Source organism: Neovison vison, chromosome 3, assembly GCF_020171115.1.
Source record: "Neovison vison isolate M4711 chromosome 3, ASM_NN_V1, whole genome shotgun sequence".
Classification (NCBI taxonomy): Eukaryota; Metazoa; Chordata; class Mammalia; order Carnivora; family Mustelidae; genus Neogale; species Neogale vison.
In genome coordinates, this window is record NC_058093.1 from 127,577,153 (window position 1) to 127,600,000 (window position 22,848).

The following is a 22,848-nucleotide window of genomic DNA, read 5'->3' on the forward strand; positions in this document are numbered from 1 at the left end:
CATAATTCCATCACAAAACGCTTCACTCAGTCCAACAATCAGTCTGACTTCCTGTCTCCTCCAGAAGGAACCCGAGGATGCTCACAGTGAATATGGTCAAAGTTCCACGGCAAAGTCAGTGCTCCGGGACTGACTGAATGCACCCACCTGTCCTGCAGAGGGGAGGCGCTGAGGGCTGGGTGGGAGATTCATGACTAGAGCTCAGTCTGAAGACCTTGGGACTGTGGTGAAGGCCCAAATAAGAGCACAGAGGGAAGGAAGGCAGCTGCCGGCCGGCTGCAGTGAGAAATCAGCTCCGGAACAGAGTGCCAGAGTGCACAAGGGCTAGGGTCCGAGAAGGCCACCTGCGAGTCCCCACATCACCCAGGTCCCCCAGGTTCCTTCCTACGGACACAGCCCCCCAGGAAAGAAAATCTTACCCAAAGCAAGCAGATGCTGTCAAATGGCTAACCTCATTACGCATAGAGAAGAAAAAATCCATTACCTAAAGTTGGCAGAATTTAAAAGACCTTAAAGAACACCGAAAAAGTGTTAGTGATAATACCCAAGGTAACAGCAAAAAGCTCCTAAAACACTTGAACGGAACTACTGATTTGATTTTCATTTAACAAGTTCTAACAAAGTCAAAAGGAGAAAATGGTTTTAATTCTTCTTTCCCTTTCAAGGTATATTCAGGTACTCCAAAAGGGAGATTTCCTGAAATCATCAAACTATCATTCAAAGTAAAAAACATCAATTATAACCCTTCAAATCAATATACTCCTTCCCAATCATTAAAAATATGAAAATAAAATGCCAAATGCACTTTTAAGCTCTACATACAAGAAACTAATAAAGAGTGAGGGAAAAACAAAGAGGTGTACTCATCCAAAGAAGGTACTACAATGAAAACAGGCTCCCTCTCACCTCACCACCTCAGATCAAACATGGCAGAAATACCAAGTGTCAGCAAGGATGTGGAGAAACTGGGGTCCTCCCGCACAGCAGCTGGGAACGCACAACGGGGCAGCTGTTGTAGAAAACAGGGTGAAATTTCCTCAGAAAAGTAACTGAAATTACCATATGATCCAGCAATTCCACTCCTGGGTATATCCCAGAAGAAATGACGGCAGGGTCTCAAGCAGATATGTGCACACCGTGTTTGCAGAAACACAGTCCTAAGAGCCAAGAGTAGAAGCAAATGAGGTGTCCACTGACAGATAAGCAGCAGGTCTGGTGATCCAAACGGTGAACCCCGACTCAGACTTACACGGGAAGGACGTTCTGAGCCCGCCACCTCATGGATGACCCTGAGGTCAACCAGGCTGGTCACAAAAGGACACAGAGTGTGCATGTGATGCCGCTTCCATGAGGCCCCCAGGATTCAAACATAACAGAGACAGAAAGTAAAATGGCGGCTGCCAAGGGCAGAGGATTAAATCCTCTTGCTACCAGAGCATGACTGGACTCAAAGACAAACTGAACAGGCTCCCCAGACAAAGGGCAGACAGGAGTTCTTCACTTGATTTCCACAAGTTTCCTATAAATTTGACATTGTTTCAAAACAGTCTAACAAAACTTCACTCAAAACATGGGGAGTCTGGGAGACGGCCTTGTCTGTGCTGCTCCTCAGAGGGGAGAGGGGGAGCGCCTTCTGGAGGCAGGAACGAGGGGTGCTGCGCCCCCTACCCCCAACCTACCAGGTGACACTTTGACATGTGACCATGAGGGTGGGGACTTGCTCCTTAAAACTGGCCACATGGATGTCACTGTGCCTTTGACAAGGCTTAGAGTTAGGGCTGAGCCCCAGTGGAAGGAGTACACGGAAGACAGTGGAGACAGGACAGACAAATTCTGCAGGGGTGTCGCTGCACAGAGTATAGATAAATGGGGAGGGGATCCCTGGACAGGAGCATGGGGTCAAGGGAGTCTGCTGCTGGTTTAGGATGGACGAGATTAGAGTGGGATGACATTTGTGGGAATAATCGCATCAGGCTGAGAGAAAACCCTCGGTGTCACGGAAGACAGAGGAGGACACCTCCAGAAGCCAGGGGCTGAGGGAGGGTAAATGCATGCACCACAGGTCACCTGAGCAGAGGGTACCCTAGCCCAGCCACGGTGACAGAAAGGGAGCCCAGGAGTGTGGCTGTACGTGCAGAGGTACCGGTAAGGCCAATGAGGGGAGAGAGCTGAGGAAGAGCTGAGGAGTATCTTCCACTTTCTCAGTGAGCGAGGAGGGGTAGGATGGGTGGCTCGAGGCGACAGCAGGGAAGACAGTGAGCCAGAGCAGTGTGGTAGGATGGCCCGACCTCGTAAGGTCCCCTTGTGCTCAGGGGTCCCAAATTTAAAGAAAACCAACCATGTATGGCAGGATAAACAGGTTTTTCATACCAAACTGTTTATGCCTTCATCTTCTAAACTTCTTCTGAGTGTTTTCAAAAAGAAGTGTTCTTCCAGAACTCGTTCTGTGTACTTAATTGAACCATTAAACCATAACTTGTTTATTTTTTAAAATTTTTTATTTTTTAATTTAATTTTATTTTTTCATTGCTTATGCACCCGACGCTCCACACGATACGTGCCGTCCTTAATACCCACCGCCAGACCCACCCTCCCATGATCCCCCTCCTTTCCCAAACTCTCAGTTTAAACCACAACTTCTCTTGAGCTCAGTGCCACACGTGCCCCTGCAGCTGGTTATGGTGGTGTCACCATGAGCGGACGGCGGGGCCACGGACCCCCTGAGTACATCGGAAACTGAGGACACGTCATTCCCCACTCCCTCTTCTCCCCTCATGCCTCGTATTCGCTCTGTAACCAATGCTGCCAATTTTATGACTTAAACGTCACTGGATTTTCTCCATTACCCTTTAACAAACAACTAGTTCGGAGAGCTACCTTCAAGATTCAGGTACTTTAATTCTGTTCCCTTCTGTTTCCATAACACACTGTGCGTCCCTCTAACACCCAGCCAACCACCGCATGTGACAAACAGCCCTCCTGGTACCCACCTGTCCTCCCGTCTCTGATCATATTCAGCCCCGCGTTACTGACACCTGGCAGGTATCGGTGGACCTGCCGAATCAATGTTAGCTGAATGACTGCATTATCAAGACTAGGATTCTCATCTCACTTTTCCTATGGAATGAGAGCTAAGTGAAGAAAAGAATAGTTGAGCAGGCCAGCATAGTGGGTTGTAAGCTCCTGTCAAGTACCAAGAATTTTATCCTTTTTGTAACCCATGAAATTCAGCATAAAATAAGCAACTCAAAAGCTTTCTTGTTTTCAGATATTTATGGAGAAGTGATAGCTTTAGAGTCACACACTACTGAGAAAATTCCCAAAGTTAAAATTCATCAGTACAAAAAGATAAAGTTTTTTTTTTTTACTTAAGAAAGCTTTACTTTATTTACTTCTGAATTGTAGTGGATAACTGAAAAACACTGATTTTAAAAAACTGTCTCACTACGAGAAGGCTCTGTTAATATTTGAGCGGGACGCCCCAACATTCTCACTGCATCCTGTCTTTGAAAGCGCCGGAGAGCTCAGACACTCACCAGCACTGGGGCAACAAAGCCCACAGATGCACTGGTTACACCGTCCAAACTGCTGTTCCACCGCCCCCAGTCAGCAGTAGGTAACAAAACTGATAAAAACGCAAACGATGCCAGCAGCAGAAGAATGCCAATTTGCCGAAGGACTAGTTACACAACCCTGTCTCTTCAAAGATCACTGAACCTAGACGGACACGGCGCACCCAGAAGTGAACAGGAGCGAGCGTCTCGGCAACCACACCCCGTACAGCTGGAGCACTATGGGAAAGGCCCACCAGCAAACGCCTCTTAGCCACGCTACGATTCCACATCCCGGCACTGGCAAGACCCTAGCACTCCCACAGAACAGATCTCAAAAATAAGAAGACTCTTGGAAGGGGCAGTAACACTTCCCTGTAAGTAGCAACTATGCTCACGAAAATTAGGTAGAAGAGGCCCCAAAGTGCTTTGGAATAACTGAGATTCACCGCTGATAAAACAAGAATGCCCAACACGTGGAATGAGCACGTTTTACCCCAAACCCAGGATCTACAGCTTCTTCTTAGAGGCCCATTCCAGCGGAGACTCACTAGCTAGCCCAACGAGGAAGTTTTCCGGAGGCTCGACATTCTCTCCAACTGCCCACGACGCTGGGACACCGCGGTGGGGGGCTCAGACTGTGCGGGCACATGGCACCACCTCTCACGGAGGTGAAAGGACCTGTCACAACCAGCCACGTTTCCAGCTGTGACACGTCTCCATACAGAAGGGAAGGAGCGAGAAAGATTATTTCCTTTATCATTTATCAAGAGTCATGCCAAAATGCTTTAGTCTTTGTTCACATGTAGTGCTTTTTTTTTTCCTTTTCAGTCACCTTCAAACCAGGTAAATACAATGAAAAATATGCTTTACAGTTATATTAATGGAAAGTACTGAATAACGACTGTCAACATTGGAAATTAGCCATACATGAATGAATGTTATCTATTCCTCAACCCTACAGAGGGCCAGAAATACATGTGATGTTCCTCTGTGCTGTATTTTGCATTTGGATTTCTGACTTAACCAAAATATGTTTTAAAAAAAAATGTGTAAGAAGACAGCTGCTGGACTAAAATACATCTGTGTGTAAAAAGAGTTTTGCTTATTTTAGTCAAAGCAAGCAAAGTATCACAGTAAAAAAATTCCTTTGATAACCTAAAAACAAATCCTCAAGTAGCCATTCTATATGCATATGTAAAATTTCAAACACAAATAATCAACACACTGAGGACATCATCTTACCCATAAAGTACAAAGAAATGTAAGAAATATAAGTACACGGGGCACCTGGGTGGCTCAGTCGGTTAAAGCCTCTGCCTTCGGCTCAGGTCATGATCCCAGGGTCCTGGGATCAAGCCCTGCATCAGGCTTTCTGCTAGGCAGGGAGCCTGCTTCCCTTCCTCTCTCTCTGCCTGCCTCTCTGCCTACTTGTGATCTCTGTCAAATAAATAAATTAAAATCTTTACAAAATAAAAAAAAAATATATAAGTACAAAGAAATATATCACAATATATAATATATGTAAGAAATATATACGAAATAAATACTACAATGCATAAGGAATGTAGAAATTAAAATAACAAGGAAATGCACCACACAAACTGGACTTCGTGTCAACAAATCAAGTGTAGGATAACCTGACCCACAGGAAACAAGGCACAGATCCAAGCCCGGCGCACGCAGTGAAGCAGGAATGCGTTCTGGTGCGACCAGTCCCGTGCCAGCACTTGGATTCATACGGGATCAGCTCAGAAGAGCAGCGTGGGCACAGTCTGACACACCAGACTTTGGGAGGCCAGGATGCAAAGCCCACTGTATGCTTAGGCCAAGGGTCATCTCATATTTCCAAGCCGAGTTAAGGTAACAAATTGACACACCAATTAATTAATAACTTACAGATTTCCCTTCTACATTAAAAAAATGAAATTTAGGGACGCCTGGGTGGCGCAGTTGGTTGGACGACTGCCTCCGGCTCAGGGCGTGATCCTGGAGTCCCGGGATCGAGTCCCACATCAGGCTCCCAGCTCCATGGGGAGTCTGCTTCTCCCTCTGACCTTCTCCTCGCTCATGCTCTCTCTCACTGTCTCTCTCTCTCAAATAAATAAAATAAAATCTTAAAAAAAAAAAAAATGAAATTTAGGGGATACCTGACTGGCTCAGTCAGTTAAGCGTCTGCCTTTAACTCGGGTCATGATCCCAGGATCCTGGGATCAAGCCCCACATTGGGCTCCCTCTCCTTCAGTCTGCCACTCCCCCTGCTTGTGCTCTCTGTCAAATAAATAAACAAAATCCTAAAAAAAAAAAAAAAATGAAATTTTGAGCCAATACATAAACTGCCCAATTAAAATGCACAATATGACTGATATTGGCCACCAGACTATGGATAATCCATAATCCTATGTCTATAAAATTCAGAATAGCTTTAGAATCTATCAGTGGCTTTTAAAATGGTCCATAAAAACATGCTGTAAAAAAGACTTCATAGTCACCCTATTGGGCATTCATGCCCAATACTGCAGCTTCTTGGGAATATTTATTACCTTTCAAATAATTTTCATGTGCCCAAAACCACCATCACAGGATTTTGAACATGTACAGGTCTTAATAAATATTTACTTATATATTTTTCTAGCTATTTATTTAAACAGATTATTAAAACAAATATAAATGTTATAATACTAATTTATAACTAACACCATCAGTGATGTACAAAAACGTACAATGTACTTTGCATTTTGTATTTCATAAACCAAAACAGTATAGTAAAAAATTACTCCTTTATGCTCCTAAACTTATACAAGTATTTTTCCATATTAACAAAGCATCAGTGACATGATTTGGGGGGAAAATGCCAGCCAATAAAACCAAGTAAGAGGAAGTGTGGGAACTATTTAAGAAATGAATTAAGCACATAAATTTCATCAAAGTGAGGGGCACAACAGGAATAAAGAAACTTAGTATGTTTTAACATCAAGACATCATTCAGATACACTACCAAAAAAAAAAAAAAAAAAAAACACTAAGACTGCAGAAAAGGTACAAAGTTTAGTCTCTGCAATTCTTTGTCAAAAAGAATTAGAAATCCAAATCGCTGACAGGCAAGTGACACATGGGCTGTTCCCCTGTTTATGCTTGTCCTGAAAGCAAGCGGCAGGACCCAGCTCCACGAATGGAGGTACTTACTACCAACTGCACCAATGATGTAGCAGCTAACACAGGAGTAACTCCACAGTCTGACTGCAGGATATTTGCTAGAATGAGCATATTAAACCTTCAGATCAATGAAAAATCAACCAAAAAATAATTAACATAAAACAGCAATGAGATTTTACTCAGAGATAGATTTTAGCACCAAACACAGAAGAGAATCAATGAGGTTCTTACTAAATTTAAAAAGGGAAAGGAAAAGGAATCATAACAAGATAAAAGTCGACAGAAAGCAATTCCCTACTTATTATGTAATACCTGAACTGTATCCACAATTTTATAATAGGCTTATTTATTGACATGAATATTGATCAAAAGTCAAAACCATTAATATATATGTACACTAAAATGCAGAACACTTTCAGCAATTAGATTATGACCTTATTAGAATAATAGGCTGCATATTGAGCTTTACAGACACAAATTTAAATGACAAATGCCGTGCCTGATTGTATCATTACTGAGTGAAACATACAAATAAAATGTTTTTCATCTTCTATACCACTAAATTCTTGGTTTAAATAAATCAAAGCCACCACACAAAAAGCCAACAGTATTTTGGCATAATAAGATAAAAAACAGAGTACTAGCAATATTGAGATTGAGAATCATAAACATTTAGAAAGGTTTTTAAACTCATTTGTTTGTGGAAATAGAACTTAGAGAAAAAAATTTATTGTTTCCATTTTATGGAAAAGACAAAAGAATCACCACCTTTTTTTATATTTAAGTATACTATCACATACTTGTCATCTTAGGAAGAAATAACTTTTATATTGAGTGGAGAAAACATTAAAGAAATATTATTAGTTTTATTATAAGCGCATCATCTGGAGAAAGCATTTAGAGGTTTGTGTAAACTGTATTTACATTTGGTATAAAGAATAATATCTCATCTTTTTTTTTGCAGAAAGATTGACTTATTAGACAAGTGTGATTAGGTAGAGGCTTAAATTAGTAAGAAAAGAGAGAAATAAACCTTAACCATCAGCATATAAGAAGGAGTCTTCAATTAAAAAGCACAGAGTTAGAATGACAAGGGAAGAGTAAATCCCACTCAGAGGGCGACCCACTCAGCTCTTCCACAACATGAACCTGACGGGAGGAGAAAGTCGGAAGGTGGGCGGTTCCATCATCTACCTCAAACTCAACATCAACCCAAGGAACCATAAATATGACAGAATATGATCATTACTGAGAAGCAAGAATTTTCTTTAACTGGCTGAATCAAGCAACGAAGAGGCAAAGCAGCAACAAACCCAAAATATCCTTTCGTGGAAGAGTTTCCAGTACATTCTACAACTTGCAATCAAAAATTTGCATAACCACGAACACAAAAACGTTCATGTCCCAAGTCCTAAGGAACCCTGTGGGAGAAGTAAATGTAACTGGTATTTGGATACATATTGTGCAGAGCTTGGAAAAACATAAAAGAATTCTAAAATGTCATTTGGAGGCGCAGAGCACCATTGCTTCTTTTGGTTTGTATGGTAAAGAAGACAATCAAAGAGTTACGCTTCAGCAGGAATAATCTATGAACACAGTGAAGCAGAAAGGACCTAAAATATTAAAGTCGTTTCGTGAATCCAAAGAAAGAGGTTGAAACAAGCAAAAGGACCTGGTCTGCAAAGCCCGCTAGGCAGCCAGGGGAAACAGATACAAAGGCAGGCTCCAGATCTGGGCAGTCTTCTTTCAAATCTTGGTTCCCATACCTACTAATCATCGAATTTATCCAAATTACTTATTAATCTTTACTATAAAGGGAAAATCAATTGTGGAAAATCAATGTTATTCAACAACTGTTTGATTAGTATTGTGAAAAAAATTTTAGTTACAGCTTTAAGCCTCAAAATACAATATATTCCATATTTGCTTGTGTTTAAAACCAAGAGAAGGATAAATCCCCCAAATAAAATAAAACTGATTTCCTCCTGTAGATTCAGTGGGAATAATGGAAGGAAAACAGGGCTGAAAGGAAGTAAGACAGATGCTACAAAAGGTGACTCTGAAGGTCACAGGACCCAGTGAGCACAATGGTGCTCCTGGAAATTTCCATAATAAAAGGATAGAAACAGGTTAAAAAAAAAGAAAATGGGGATAACTATATTTAAGTGGAAAAAAAAATTAGAAAGTGCTATAGAATAACCACTGATAAGTTATTTGAATCTGTTTAACAAAGAGGCAAAAATAAAATTAAAAGTTTCACTGAGGGGCGCCTGGGTGGCTCAGTGGATTAAGCCTCTGCCTTCAGCACAGGTCATGACCTCACAGTCCTGGGGTCAAGCCCCACATCAGGCTCTCTGAGCAGAGAGCCTGCTTTCCCCTCTCTCTGCCTGCTGCTCTACCTGCTTGTGACCTTTCTCTCTGTCAAATAAATAAATAAAATCTTAAAATAAAAAAATAAATTTTAAAAAAAGTTTCACTGAACTTATTATATAAACAAGAACTTTTTAAGCAATTGGATCATATATTTTTTAAAAAGCTGTAATGAAAACAATCCTATTTTTAGAAATTTACTTCCTCATCCTCTGGCTTCATGATAGAAATATCATCTGTTTGTTTGCCTCTGCACTTGTAATTACTCAGAATTACAATCAGAACACTAGCAACTGTGATAGAGGATAAAATCTTATTTATTGGTTTTCAATAAACTGAACTACTTTCAAATTTACTGAAACTCTTACATTTAAGTCAATCCTTAAAAATAGTTCAAATAAACAAAACTTAGATCTTTTAAAATACCAACCACTGAAAAAAAACAGAGTATAATTTGCTACATGAATTATTCTTAATGTTACTCAAATGTGGTTTCAATAACACAGCTAGAAATTATACATTCTCTCCATATTTTAGCTACTGTGGGCACTGCTGCTATAAACACTGGGCTGCATGTACCCCTTCAGATCACTATTTTTGTAACCTTTGGATAAATACCTAGAGCCCAGATGCCCATCAGCAGATGAATGGACAAAGGAGATGGGGTATAGATATAAAATGGAGTATTACTTGGACATCAAAAAGAATGACATCTTGTCATTTGCAGCAACATGTATGGAACTAGAGTGTATTACACTAACCAAAATAAGTCAGCCAGAGAAAGACAAATACCATGATTTCACTTGTGAGGAATTTAAGAAACAAACCTGATGAACAGAGGGAAGGGAAGGAAAAATAAAATAAAACAAAATAAAAGCCGAGAGGGAGACAAACCGTAAGAAACCCTAAGCTGCAGGAAACAAACCAAGGGCTGCTGGTGGGGCGGGTGTTAAGGAGGGCACGTGACACAGCCAGCACTGGGTGTTACCTGCATCTAATGGATCACTACATCCTACCCCTGAAATTAATAACAAACTATATGTAAACTAACTTGAATTTAAATAATTTTTTAAAAGAGAAAAAAATGCCCATTCTTGTGTAAAGAATGAACTGCACACCAATGCAGAAAGCAGCAAGGGGACACTTGCTACGTGCAATGCTTTCTTCCATCATCAGTCCCTAAGATCGTGTTCACTACCATCCTGAAGATATTAACAAATCACAATTTCTAAGTTTTCAACTAAATCTAGGATTTCTGCTTCCTGAGAGGATATATACATGGTGTGAGCCAGAGCCTTCATCCCAACAACCAGAAAAGGCTGATGAACCTCAACGGCGCTCCTGGCGATTGATATTAAGGAAGCTGCTGGATGGCCCGAGCCAGGTGAGCTACCAGTGCAGAGAAGCGTGAGCCCTTCCCAAGTCTTCCCAAGGGAGGCTGAGAATGGAACGCCTTCTTTCTCCGCAGGCCACTTGCCAGTTCCGGCTTGGGACAGCAGCCTCGGCCCAGGCTGAGGGGCTTCCGCCGTGATAAAAGAACACCAGCATCAATCCCGCGCACGACACAGCGACAGACTGAAAGCTCGAGAGGGCCCAGATGCAAGGCAGAGGCTCCCCCGGAACCTGTGCTTTAGTGAGGCGGGAGGTGAAGGGGACAAAGCAGACTGCGGCCTCGCAGCACTGAGGGGATGAACCGCTGCTCACGAGACGGGACCTGCCACAAACACAGACCCACCCGCGTGAGAGCTGGCCGACTACTAAGCTGCATGGGGCATGAGGTTAAGTATGTAGCTTAAAACCCCCGAAAGGCCAAGCACAGGTGCTGTGCAGTCTTCACGCACTGAGGACAAAGAGCCCACCTCCACCTAGCGGGTCTCAAAGACAGAATGTCCACAGGTGAAAAACAGGGACAAACCACAGGGTCACTGAAAGCTGGCGGCAGCTAACAGAAGAAAGGGACTATCTACCAACCCAGTGAAAGCATCTGGGCCTCTATGCTCTTTCATTCACCATGCTATGCACACACCCTGGGAACTACCAGAAATGCAAATGCAAATGGGGAGGAAAATGCAACCGATAATCCAGGAAAAAATAACCAAAGACTCTGAAATAAGTATGATCAGCGTGTTAAGACAGATAAAAAGAGAGACAAAAATGGATGCAATGAATGGAGAACTGTACGAGAAAACTAATGTTAATGAAGAGACGGCTTAACAGAAAACTCCCCAAAGTACAAGACTAGTGAATTCTGAGAGAGTCAACAGACAATACCGAAACTGAAGAGTAAGGAGAAGGAGGATTGGAAAGGAGAGAAGAGAAGACACCTGACGCCCACCACACTTGTACTTGAGGTCCCAGAAAAAGAGGGAGAGAGAGAGAAGCAATTTCCAAAAAGGTAAGAGCCAAGGTGTTCCAAGACTGGAGGCAGACACCAACCTCCGCACTCAAAAGGCGAACGAAAACGCATGCGCGCTGGCAGACACACACAGCATCCGTGCGTGCGCACACACGTACATGTCACTCACAAGTCCCAGTATAATCAAAGTACAGAAAACAAAAGACAAAAAAAAAATCTGAAAAGCAGCTGGGGGTACTGGGAAGAGACACTGCCTTCAAAAGAACAAGGAGTTGTCTAGAAGCACAATGTGGGAAAATCAAGTTCTGGCTGTTCAGGGTATGAGGAGAGACTGGAGGAAATGGTACACTGGAATCAGATTCAAGAAAACCTTCCAGGTAATATATTGAGTAGTTCGCTATGTATTAGAAAATTTATGACATGTTATTTAAATTTCACAACTTTCTGAAATAAATATTATTATTACTTCCTTTTACACACAGAAACGCTAAGCTCCTTGCCAACGGTCTCACAATCCCTAAGCGACAGGACTGAGACCAGCCCGGACCCGCAGGAAACAACGGGGCTGCGCGCAATCGGCCTGCGGTGTGGTGCTCCCTCCGGACACAAGGAAACACGACCATGGGCGAACGATGTAAGGTTTCTAGTAGAAAGTTAACAAAATAACATGCAAAGATTAAAGCCCAGAAAATAAAGGGGAGGAAAAAAGAGCCATGAAGTCACACACAGAGGGAACCTCAAAACTGTAGAGGACAGAGAGTAAAGCAGGGCAGCAAAGTTAAAATTAAAGTGACTGGTAAACAGTAAAACCGGGAACTCCTGATGCAGTGACCGGAGAGACAGAAACAATGCCATCTGACCAAATGGTGCTACTTGCTTTTTTCTCAGTCTGCGAAAAGTTTAAGACCAAGAGCAGAATATGATATAATACGATTAAGCTTTAAAACACATGTGTGGTTTCACAGCATAATCCTAATGAATTCTAGGAAGACAACTCAGTATATCAAGTGGTGGGATTACTAACAGAAAAAATATAAATCTTTTTTAATAGTTAAAGTATAAGACAAGAATAAGTATGACAATTTCATCAACATTTCAAAAAATAAAAAAATATAAAACTATATACAAAAACGCTCAAATTCACAAGTGAATAACTATAAAAGTTTATGATGTATAAAATACCAACCGCGAAATTAGCATCTTTTAAAAATACAAAAATAGAAAGAGGGTAAATCGTGGAATAAAGGCTTCATTATTCTAACCTACCTGAGAACCATAAACACATAAAAACATGTTGGCAGGAAGAGACTGAAAAAAACAGCTGTCCCTGGGAGGCTCACAGAAGACACCAGCCAAGGGAAGCTGCCTTGAAATCACGCGGCAGGGCCCCAAGCATCGTACCCATGAACCGGATGCATCACGGAAAAGAAGAGAATGACGGCGAAAGTGGTTCAGGATTCATTCACCCCTTAATGACTCACGAGAGAAAATATAAATGGGGCCGGGCTGATTAACCTGTTCCACCAGGAGGACCTGTGGACAGTCCGGACAGCACAGAGGTCAGGCACAGACCAGGAGGCCTCCGGAGTCCTCCTCTCAGCACCCGGTCCCGGCACCACCCGGACAGCGGGGTCGGACGTGCCCGAACACACAAGGGCATCTCTCAAAACCATCCAGGTCAACAATCTCCGGTTCAGACTCGGTAGGAACTGGAATGCTCCATTCTGTCTCCATGGTACAAATAATCCTGTACCCAAATACTAAGTCCCTCCCTGAAGCACTGTTGTTACTCAGAGTGAGGATGCCCACAGTCCCCGGTCTTCCGGAAAAGCTGCCCTCTGCGACTCCACCGCAGCCTCCTCCCTCTTCACCTGACCTCTAGGAGGACTGCCACAGCCTTGGCCCTCTGCCCTGCTCTCCTCTTCACGCCGGCCCTCGATGACCGCACCCAGTTTCCACGGCAGGCCGACGCAGCAGCTGCAGGCCTCCATCTCTGAGAGGTAGACCTGCAGACCAGGCCTCTGCCTTTACTTCTGGAATTATGGCTATCCCGCCCCCACTGCCACTGGAACATCGGACAAGTATTCCAAACCCATCTCTCGGTTCCCAAAGACAATTCAAAACATGTTCTCCTCATGGTCGTCTTCTCACGTAAAGGCACCATCACCGATGACTCCGCCCACCCCCCCCCCGGTGCCCCCCAACTCCTATCTTACAATCAATCCTCTAATAAGCACCATCGGCTCTGCCTTCAGTTTACTGTAAACTTGCTCTTTCCTAGCACCTTGGTCCAAACCACCATCCTCTCTCCCTGGAACGAGATCTTTTCAGGGCTCTCCTTTTCAGGGCTCTCCCTTCTCCCCTCCGTTCTTTCTGCCATGACCTTCCGACTCAGACCATGACCTCCACACTCCGTGAGCACGTGAAGACTTTCGAAAGAGAGCATTTAGGTCCAGGTAGTTTACAGGTATCGATGCCCAATCCCTAGCTCATTTCTCTTTCCTTTTACTGAATGGCCACCAAAGCTCTTAAGGGAGCACCCGGTGCCACCTGCCCTCACCACAGGCCACGCCACATTGGTCTCTCCATCACGTCCCGGAACAAAGGCTACATTCCTGCTCATCCTGTACTGCACTCCAGAGTGCTACAGAGGGCCGGGGCACAAAAGAAACCACCATTTCTCGGAAAAGCCTTACTAAAGTCAATGCGCAATAAGCCTGGCACAGAGCGTCCAGTCGTTTCCATAAAAAAAGAAGCATGACATTAGACACAGGGCACCTGGCCTAAATTCAGATGTCCTAAATTCAGTGACAGCGCAGATGGGATGGTGACAGTGACGGCAAGTTATGCTTAGAGATCCTGCCTTACCAGTCCTGAAGGATCACTGATGAAGGACATCAGGCTGACGGAAAGCAATGCAGAAAGAGAAGGAAGGAGAGGCCGGAGAGAGTGGACAGTCCTCTCACAGGCAGATCGCAGCGAAGATCCGCACCGTCTCTAAGCACGGGGTTACCTCAGTTTTTGCATTGGGGAAAAAAAAAGGAATCCTGGGCAATAATTCACTGGAAAACAAACCCTACCACGAACACAGTCACGACAAAGAGTCGGGAGCCAGAGCATGCCCCTCACATGCGCCGTGGCCCATCTCAGTTACGTATTTCGTGTGAGATCGCGGTGGAGGCGGTGGGAGAGTCGACATGAATTTCTAGTAGACGCATTTTACATCCGTAAAAGAAACATTTCTCAGAAGTAATTTAATATATATATTTTCTTAAACATTTATTCCCACTTACATTATCACTAAGTTTTACACAAAGAATAGTAGGTACTATAAATTTTTACTAAGTGCCTCTATGCACCCCTCATCAAGCACCTGTCCACTTGCTTAGTTACTCCTATCATGCATGGGTTAAAGTTACATTAACTTTTAAAACAATGTAATTAATCCTCCTGTGATGACATAAACAAATATAATATACAAACAATATACCTGATTACCATTCAAACTTCATTTCTAAGCCCCACAATTATAGTATCTCAATTGCCATTTATGTTTGCTATTAATTTCCACCAGACTTTATGTCACTCTGGTCACAGTATTCATCAATGGACACATGATCTGAAATTTTATGAACTCTCTCTGTCTCAGTAAGAGAGGCACTGAATGGCATTGTATTTCAGGAATAATAATTACCAATTATTGTTTTTAATTTCACTATCTAAAACAACTGTGTCTCAGTACTATTGATAAGAACAATTCTTCCTAGCCAATTTTAACACTAAGAGTCCTGTAGCCAAAAACAGTAAAAATTTAATGCTCTTACTTCCATGTGTGTATCTACAGGGTGTGTATGTACACACATATACGTACACACAGAACTGACAGGACAGTCATCAAAACAGCTTCATGTTATAAAACCATAAAATCAAATCTGTGGAGGAAATGGAAGAGACAAGAGTTCAAGAAGAAAAGCAAATATACACTTTTTGGCAGTGAAAAGAGAGCTTAGTGACCTAATGTTTACATGGAAGACAGTATCGAAGCGTCATGGTCTTAGCATTCTGCTGGATGCACACTAAAACGTGAGACAGGAGTTACGTTTACAACGGCAACGTCCCCTGTACACTAGAAATTACATCTGTACCGTTTGTTCTTGAGATGAAAATGTCCGTGTCCATCAAAAACAAAGGTGGGAGAGAGTTTGGACAACCTGTGGAGGGAGACCTTGCGCAGCAGCCGAAGCCCGAGGGTCTTCCCAGGGCCGCTCGCGCCAAGACCTGCAGCCCCGGCCAGGCCTGCAGAGGCCGCAGGACCCGCTGCTGCCCGCGCCCTCCGCGCAGCCCTCGGGCCCTGGCGCACGGTCGGGCCGCGGCCGCCCTGCGCGGGGAGCCCCAGGCCCCAGTTTCTTCCCACCTGGGTCCGCACCGCCCGCCCTGCGGCCCGAGCGCTCCCGGACAGCGTCGCCTCACCCTTCGCGAGTCCGCCCGGCCCGCCTGCGGGGAGCACGCGGAGTTCGGCCCCCGCATGGGCGCGTTAAGGCCTCGGCACCGTAAGGCCGGCTGGTGCTTCTCACAGCCGCGGCCGAGTCTCCCACGGGCTTCCCGGGGCGCGCTAGCGTCGCCCTCCACGGAAGGGCCCCCGCAGTCCCGAACCCCTGCCCTCGCCCCGGCGATCCGTCGCCGGCCGGCCAGCAGGGCCCCTGCTCCGCGCCCATCGCTTGCCGGAGTGACTGGCCGCTCGCCTCCGTCTTCTCGGAGTCTCCCGCACGGAAGTCCGCGCCAGGACTCCGGCGCCTTTCTGGGCCCCCTCGCCTCTCGCCGCTGGAGCCTGGCAGGGGCCGGCCGGGCAGGCGCTCGCCAACACGAGACGCAGGAGGCAGAGGGGCCTCCCGGGGCCGCCCACCTTCCGGAGGCCTCAGCCTCCCCCGGGACAGGAACGTACTCCACCTCCTGCAGCTCCCTGCTTAGGAGAACTCGGAAAGGAGCGAGTAATCCCCGTGCTGTTCGTTGAGTGAACGGAGCTGCAGAAAGCGAGCAGCGCGGCCAGGGCTGCGTCAGGTAACGAGGCACCGGTGTTCCCGGGGTTCGGGGCCCGGAGCCCACGAAGCACGCGCCAGTTCCCCTCACCACGACCCGCTGTCTGAGACCCTCACGCGGCCTCCCAGCCACGACCGCATCGAGCTTCCCAACGGCCGGCGTCCCGCCACACCAGCTCTTCAGACCACGAAACGAGGCTCGGCGAGTCAGGAGGTGTCCAAGGAGAGAAAGCTGCTGCGGGACACCGGAGGCTCCCGGGCTGCGACCCCGGCTCCGGCTCCCCCGGAGTCCAGCACGTGCGCGGACGGAGACAGAGATTTAAGGGAACGCACACAAGGTCACACAGCTGGACAGAGAAAAGGCGGAGTTAAAAGTGGGCCAACGGTCTATTGGTCAAATGAACCTTCTAGCCTATGATACTGTGCCACTGTCAAACGCCTGAAAGTTTACACTTGTTACAGACTTTCCGAGATAGGATCAAGATTTTATTAGGAACATTAGTCATGCTAATGAAAACGTATGCAGAGCGGGCGAAGGGACACAGCTGAGATGGGACACAGAGCCTCTGGCTACAGGAGCCCATGCACTCTCCTCGCTCCAGAATAGGAGAAAAATCTAAATGCACGCATGTTGGGCTTTGATCTCTACAAAGTATAAGTTTACTTATGAATATTTAGTATTATTTAATAACATCTTCCTACACATGAACAAATAAGTCATTACAAATCAGGAAGAAAACTGTTAAAGATTCCAAAAGCTCTACATCTCTAGAGAAAAAAAAACAGGGTATCAGAAACAGGAAAGTCTTTCTTAGCGTATCTGTCCATGTGCTCTGCTGCTAAACATGAAAGATTTTCCTCACCAAGAGAGCACAGCACTACAATGTATTTGCACAATGCTCACATGCAACTTCAAATAATGAACATGTAAAAACAGAAGAACAATCACAGGTTCCAAGAAAAATAGCAGATGCAATTTGTATTTGACTTTACGTTTGCCTCTACCAAAACGGGCAGAAACGCTCAGAAGCAAGGCACCGATTTCCCACTTACCGCAGTTCAAACCCAAACAGTAAAACTTTGGTTGAGTAGCCGAAGTCAGGTCTCCAACTCCAAAGTATCATAAAATTTTAATGATATGAAGTTTTATATTTTCCTTCCCTCATTGTATAAATAAAAAGTTGGGAGGAAAACAAAAGATAATTATGGTATCCAAAACTCCGATAATGTTAGATTTAACAGCATGCTTATGTTGCAGTCTGCTACTAAAACAATTTGCACTGAAAATGTTAAGTAGGTATTTATCTCTATCACGACAACTACAAATAGGACAGTATAAATCAGACCATTGTGACAGTTCAAGTGGAGAATTAAGGAGCAGGAAGACTTTCAGCAATATATGACAAATTCAATTATTTATTTAGGCTTAAATCTGGTTAAAAATGTAATTAAATTTAAAAAATGCAATCAAAGCAGATTTCTACATAGCATAAGAAGATAAAAGACAAGATTCTTTTCATTACAGAGATTCTGATCTAAGCTCAAATAAAAAGAAAAAAGAAACACACCATCATGGCAGGTGACTATGTCCTAAAAGATCCTCTCATCATAGAAAAATGCACCTCCTATAATGTAACGTAACTTTAACATGGGGGAAAACGAGGTCATTTTTTAAAGTAAACTGTTGTTATAAGGTAACTTTTAATTTGCGCATATAATGTAAATTGCCATGGTGAACGCACGTTGGGTCACGGAAACAACGGTAGCCGGATTCAGATGTGACCCGGCAGCCCAGGTGTTCAGGAAAAGTGCTGTTAACAGTGAGGATTGATGATCTAATCAAACTGTCACAGCCAGATCCTCGGCAGGGTGGCTGGAGGATAATATTCAGAAAGCAAGCACATGCTTAGTGTTACTTTAAATTGATGCTGACATTTTCAATTGTGAAAAGAAATTTTTTCCTAAGTAATATAGGAAACAACTCAGCTAACCTTCCGGAGGATATCAGATAATCATGGTAGGTTGTTGTGTAAAAGCTAACTTCTCAGAAATGTGAGCACATATGAAATACAAATAAGCAGCCGTTGCAGAGATTTACTATAGTAATCAACATTTTAATTACTTTCTGTTTTCTTAGATGTACAGTACCATTGCGATGAATATTCTCTCCACGTACAAACAAAGCAATATTTTTAGTCTGGTATTTGCATTTGGTGGCGAAAAATTCCCACAAGGGTACAAATAACCACGAGTCACGTGCTGATTAATCTGAGACTTCCAAAGTCACGTGTTAATTAAAGTAATTAATATGATCTTTCCTGGCAATGCTATACATTTGTCACATGGCATGCACAGAAAAACTGATTGGATCGTCAGATTTCAAACAAATGTCCAGCCCTGCAATATTAAGTGTCTTTTCTGAATCACTGAAAATGGCGAGTCAAGAAAAACAGAGAGCCTAATTATTAAAACAACGGTCCTCCCAGAAAACCGCTAGACCAGTCTGCGAGCATTTGATGATTTACACATAAGTGTGCAAAGAAGTGTTCTCCATGTAAGAGAAAGGAAGCCCACATGGATCCTGCGTGACCCGGGCTGAACGGCGTCTGCAGCCAGGCCCGCCCGGCCCCGCAGCTCTGAAGGTGCTCGCCCCGAGTGCAGCTCCGCATAGCCCCGAGTGCAGCTCCGCACCGCCCCGGAGCCTCCCGCCGCCCCGGAGCCTCCCGCTGCCCGCTGCTCTTGGCAGCACCCTGAGCTCTGAATGTGCAGCCTGGCCTCAGCAGCCAAGGACAATCAAGTGCGTTACATTGCTTCACATTTTCAAGACTTGTTATAAAGCATTCTTAGGAAAATTTTTTGCTCTGTCATTCCTGACCTTTTTTGAAACGGTGCCCCAGTAAGTATTAATATTGATAAAAACCACATTATCTCTGTCATTCACCACTGACACACAGACCCAAGGTAACACAACACAGCTTCCCTGGTTCCTTGAACATATAAATATGTCAAAAGTAGAAATACTGGGCTTTCTTTTTCATATGGAATCAGAAGAAACTCAGACATTTTCTGGTAAGACTGACCCGTTGCTTAAACTCTGAGCTTTAAAAATTTCTGATAAAACCTAAGAAGATACCTGAGGGTTGCTGGGTGGTGGGGGGCTGGGGGTAGGGATAGGGTAGCTGGTAGCTGGGTTGTGGACACTGGGGAGGGTGTGCACTATGGGGAGTGCTGTGCCTGATGATTCACAGACCTGGGCACCTGGGTCAAATAATACATTATATGTTAATAAAAAAATCTAAGATGATGTAAAAAAAACAACATAAAACATATCAGAAAATCAATTAAAAAGCTGTATTAATATGTATGAGGGAAATATTTTTCTCCCAATATGTATCCTTCCTTAACAAAATAAAATTAATTTTGCTGTATTCAGTTCTATAAAAAGAGAAGCCCCACGGCCCATATGCCAGACATCTTCTTTTATAAGGAGTCCAAGGATTCGAGCCTCACCTTCCAGGAGTGCGCAGGCAGCTGACGTTTACGAGCCACGGGCCGGAGAAAGAGGAGCAGTCCCACGACAGCAAAACCGCCCACAGGAACGACCCACGACAACCACAGTGCTTACGGAAGCCTTCTGAGGACTCCACAAGAACAAGGGCGCACCGAGGGCTGCCACTCATGCCACGGAGCTCAAGGTTTGGGTAAAGCATTGGAATATGGGTCTGGAGGCCTGAGAGTTAACGGTACTTTCACAGGACTTTTGCAGGTGGGAAATGGGGCCTCGCTCTCAGGTAGATTATCAAGGAGGTCTCAATTTTATTTTTTAAAAAAATGTATTCTCGGGACGCCTGGGTGGCTCAGTTGGTTAAGCAGCTGCCTTCCGCTCAGGTCATGATCCCAGCGTCCTGGGATCGAGTCCCGCGTCAGGCTCCTTGCTTGGCGGGGAGCCTGCTTCTCCCTCTGCCTCTGCCTCTGCCTGCCATACTGTCTGCCTGTGCTCGCTCTCTCCCTCTCTCTCTGATAAATAAATAAAAATCTTAAAAAAGAAAAAAAAATGTATTCTCACATCCATTCCTTATTTTTCATTACTGAGTTATAGAGGGCATGATACCATAAGATACATTAGAATTCCTATACTTCGCAAAGTAAACACTTCCACCAGTAGTTGGCTGACAGCTAACCCTTTGTCAGCACAGGGACCACCAAATTCATCACTGCTCTTGATGCGACAATTTACTACTAACCTATTAAAGCTCTCCAAGGACATCAAGAGTTTGGTAACACGTGTTCACATCAAAACCAGACGACATAAAAAAGTGAAATCTGAATATATTAAGTCTTACTTTTTTCTCCCACTGGATGATCACTAATTGATATTTCAAACGCCCAGAATATTTTTCAGTATTTTCTGTCAAAGTCTTGTTAATGAAAGGAAAGAGGGAATGAGTAACAGAAGAACTTTAGAACTGATCTGATGCAAAGCAAACTAGAAATTTCTTTGAAACCTCACATTTCTGTATTTGGTTACATAAAATAGGGGTTTATTTTAGTATAAAAATGACGACCTTCTCCATCTTTCAAATATGTACGGTAACTACCACACCTGTCGGTGGGAGCAGGAGAGGGAAGATAGGTCAAAGGTAACAAAAGAGGGATGTCTGCAGCGCCAGCTCTTAAGTTCATACAAGCAAAAGAACTCAATAACTTGGGAAAGATTTACACATAGTATTGTTTTCACAGTAAAAATACATAAATATTATAAATGTTCACTAAGTAGCAATATCATAATACATATAAACCACAGATTATAAAGTCATTAAGTTATAATGTAAATCTGTATCTAGAACAATATGTGCAATGATGTCTACGACATAAAAAGGAAACACAGCCTGCCGCGAAACATCACGATCAGCAGGATTCCCGTTTATACAGAATCCTATATGGACAATTCTATGAATGCACAAGAGGAGGTTTCCGGTGAGAGATGTCCGCAAGAGCTAACTGTCTCTGAGCGACGAGACCTGGGATTCTGTTTATCTTGGGTACTTGTATATGCTGATTGCAATTTTAACAATCATTTACCTCAAAATTTCTTTCCAAAATAAAATGTTTTCTTTTTTGAAGACACTCTGACACAAAATGAGAAAGAAAAAGGAAAGGGCTTTATTTTTAAAGAAGAACATGTTCTTCCAGCAAGGCCACGTTCTAACCGACTGTTCTGAAGGGACTGTGCACGCTGAAGACTTCGGGAGTTTATTGCTCCCACTGAGCCCGCACAGACTCACGTGTCATCTCTGCAGGGAGGAGCCCTGACTGAAGAGGCACCGGGAAGAACTGAAAGGTGCTCCAGGGCTGCTAGAGAGCGTGTTTCCGCGCGAGGCTCATGGATGAGTCGTGCATTACTCTCCCTGACATCAAGTGCAAACCCACAAGGAGACTTACGCGTGTATTTGCTGTTGTGACGTGTTGGTCAAAACACCAAATCGCATCTTAACTACACTTCGACAGGTCTGTTCTTACCGGTGTAACAGATTCAGCCACCTTTCAGGTCCAGGTTACAACTCAGTACACTTAGGACATATGAAGTCAACAATTTAAGGCTCGGACAAATGATGTGAAAGCAAATTCTATTCCAAGTTTCACTGATACCATTAAATACTTGTCTTGATGGCCCATATTTGTGATGCTCTAAACATATGCATGACGTAAAACAGTCAACCTGGATGTCTACAAAGGGACAGTGATGACAAAATGGAAACATAAAGGCATTTTATAAAATTAATTTCATAAATACTGACCAAGAAATATGATGACAAACTAGTCTTTGGCTACATGATCACTCATCATATTCAAGATAGAAACACAGTTAAAAAAATAGTTGGTCATTGATGATCAAGACAAAATTCATGGAACACTACCATTACTATCTCACAGTATTCTAAATGGGAATTATAGGACATCACCAAAAGTATGGACCACTTATTTTCTAAGTTATTTTAATCAAAGAACAAAGAAATTAAGACCTAACAAAATGCTGAAGTATCGCAAGACATTTTAAATTTTTAGGAAGACTCTCTGAAACATCATTAGAATTGCATGCACATGCGTGCACACATCCATATTTTGGTGTGATGAACCTGAAAATTAACAAGCTATGTCTGAGTGACAAATAGTGGTCCTAATTATCTTGGCCCTGAAACAGTAAAGGGAAATACTACCTAAAAGTTTTCTAATCAGTGACAAAGTTATTAACACATGAAATCGAGACATCTAGCAATCAATAAAAAAAACTATATACATGAGGGAAACATTTACTGTGACACTGGGCTTCCATTCCACATAGGCAATGAATTAAGTGGCTGATCCAAAATTTCAATAT

At 43.6% G+C, this 22,848-nt stretch overlaps 1 protein-coding gene across 2 annotated transcripts in view; it reads right to left on the reverse strand.

Annotated features, from left to right (window-relative positions):
• TSHZ1 (teashirt zinc finger homeobox 1) overlaps positions 1 to 22,848 on the reverse strand; it is a 634,721-nt gene that overhangs the window by 419,359 nt on the left and 192,514 nt on the right. The gene's annotated exons all lie outside the window — the stretch shown is intronic.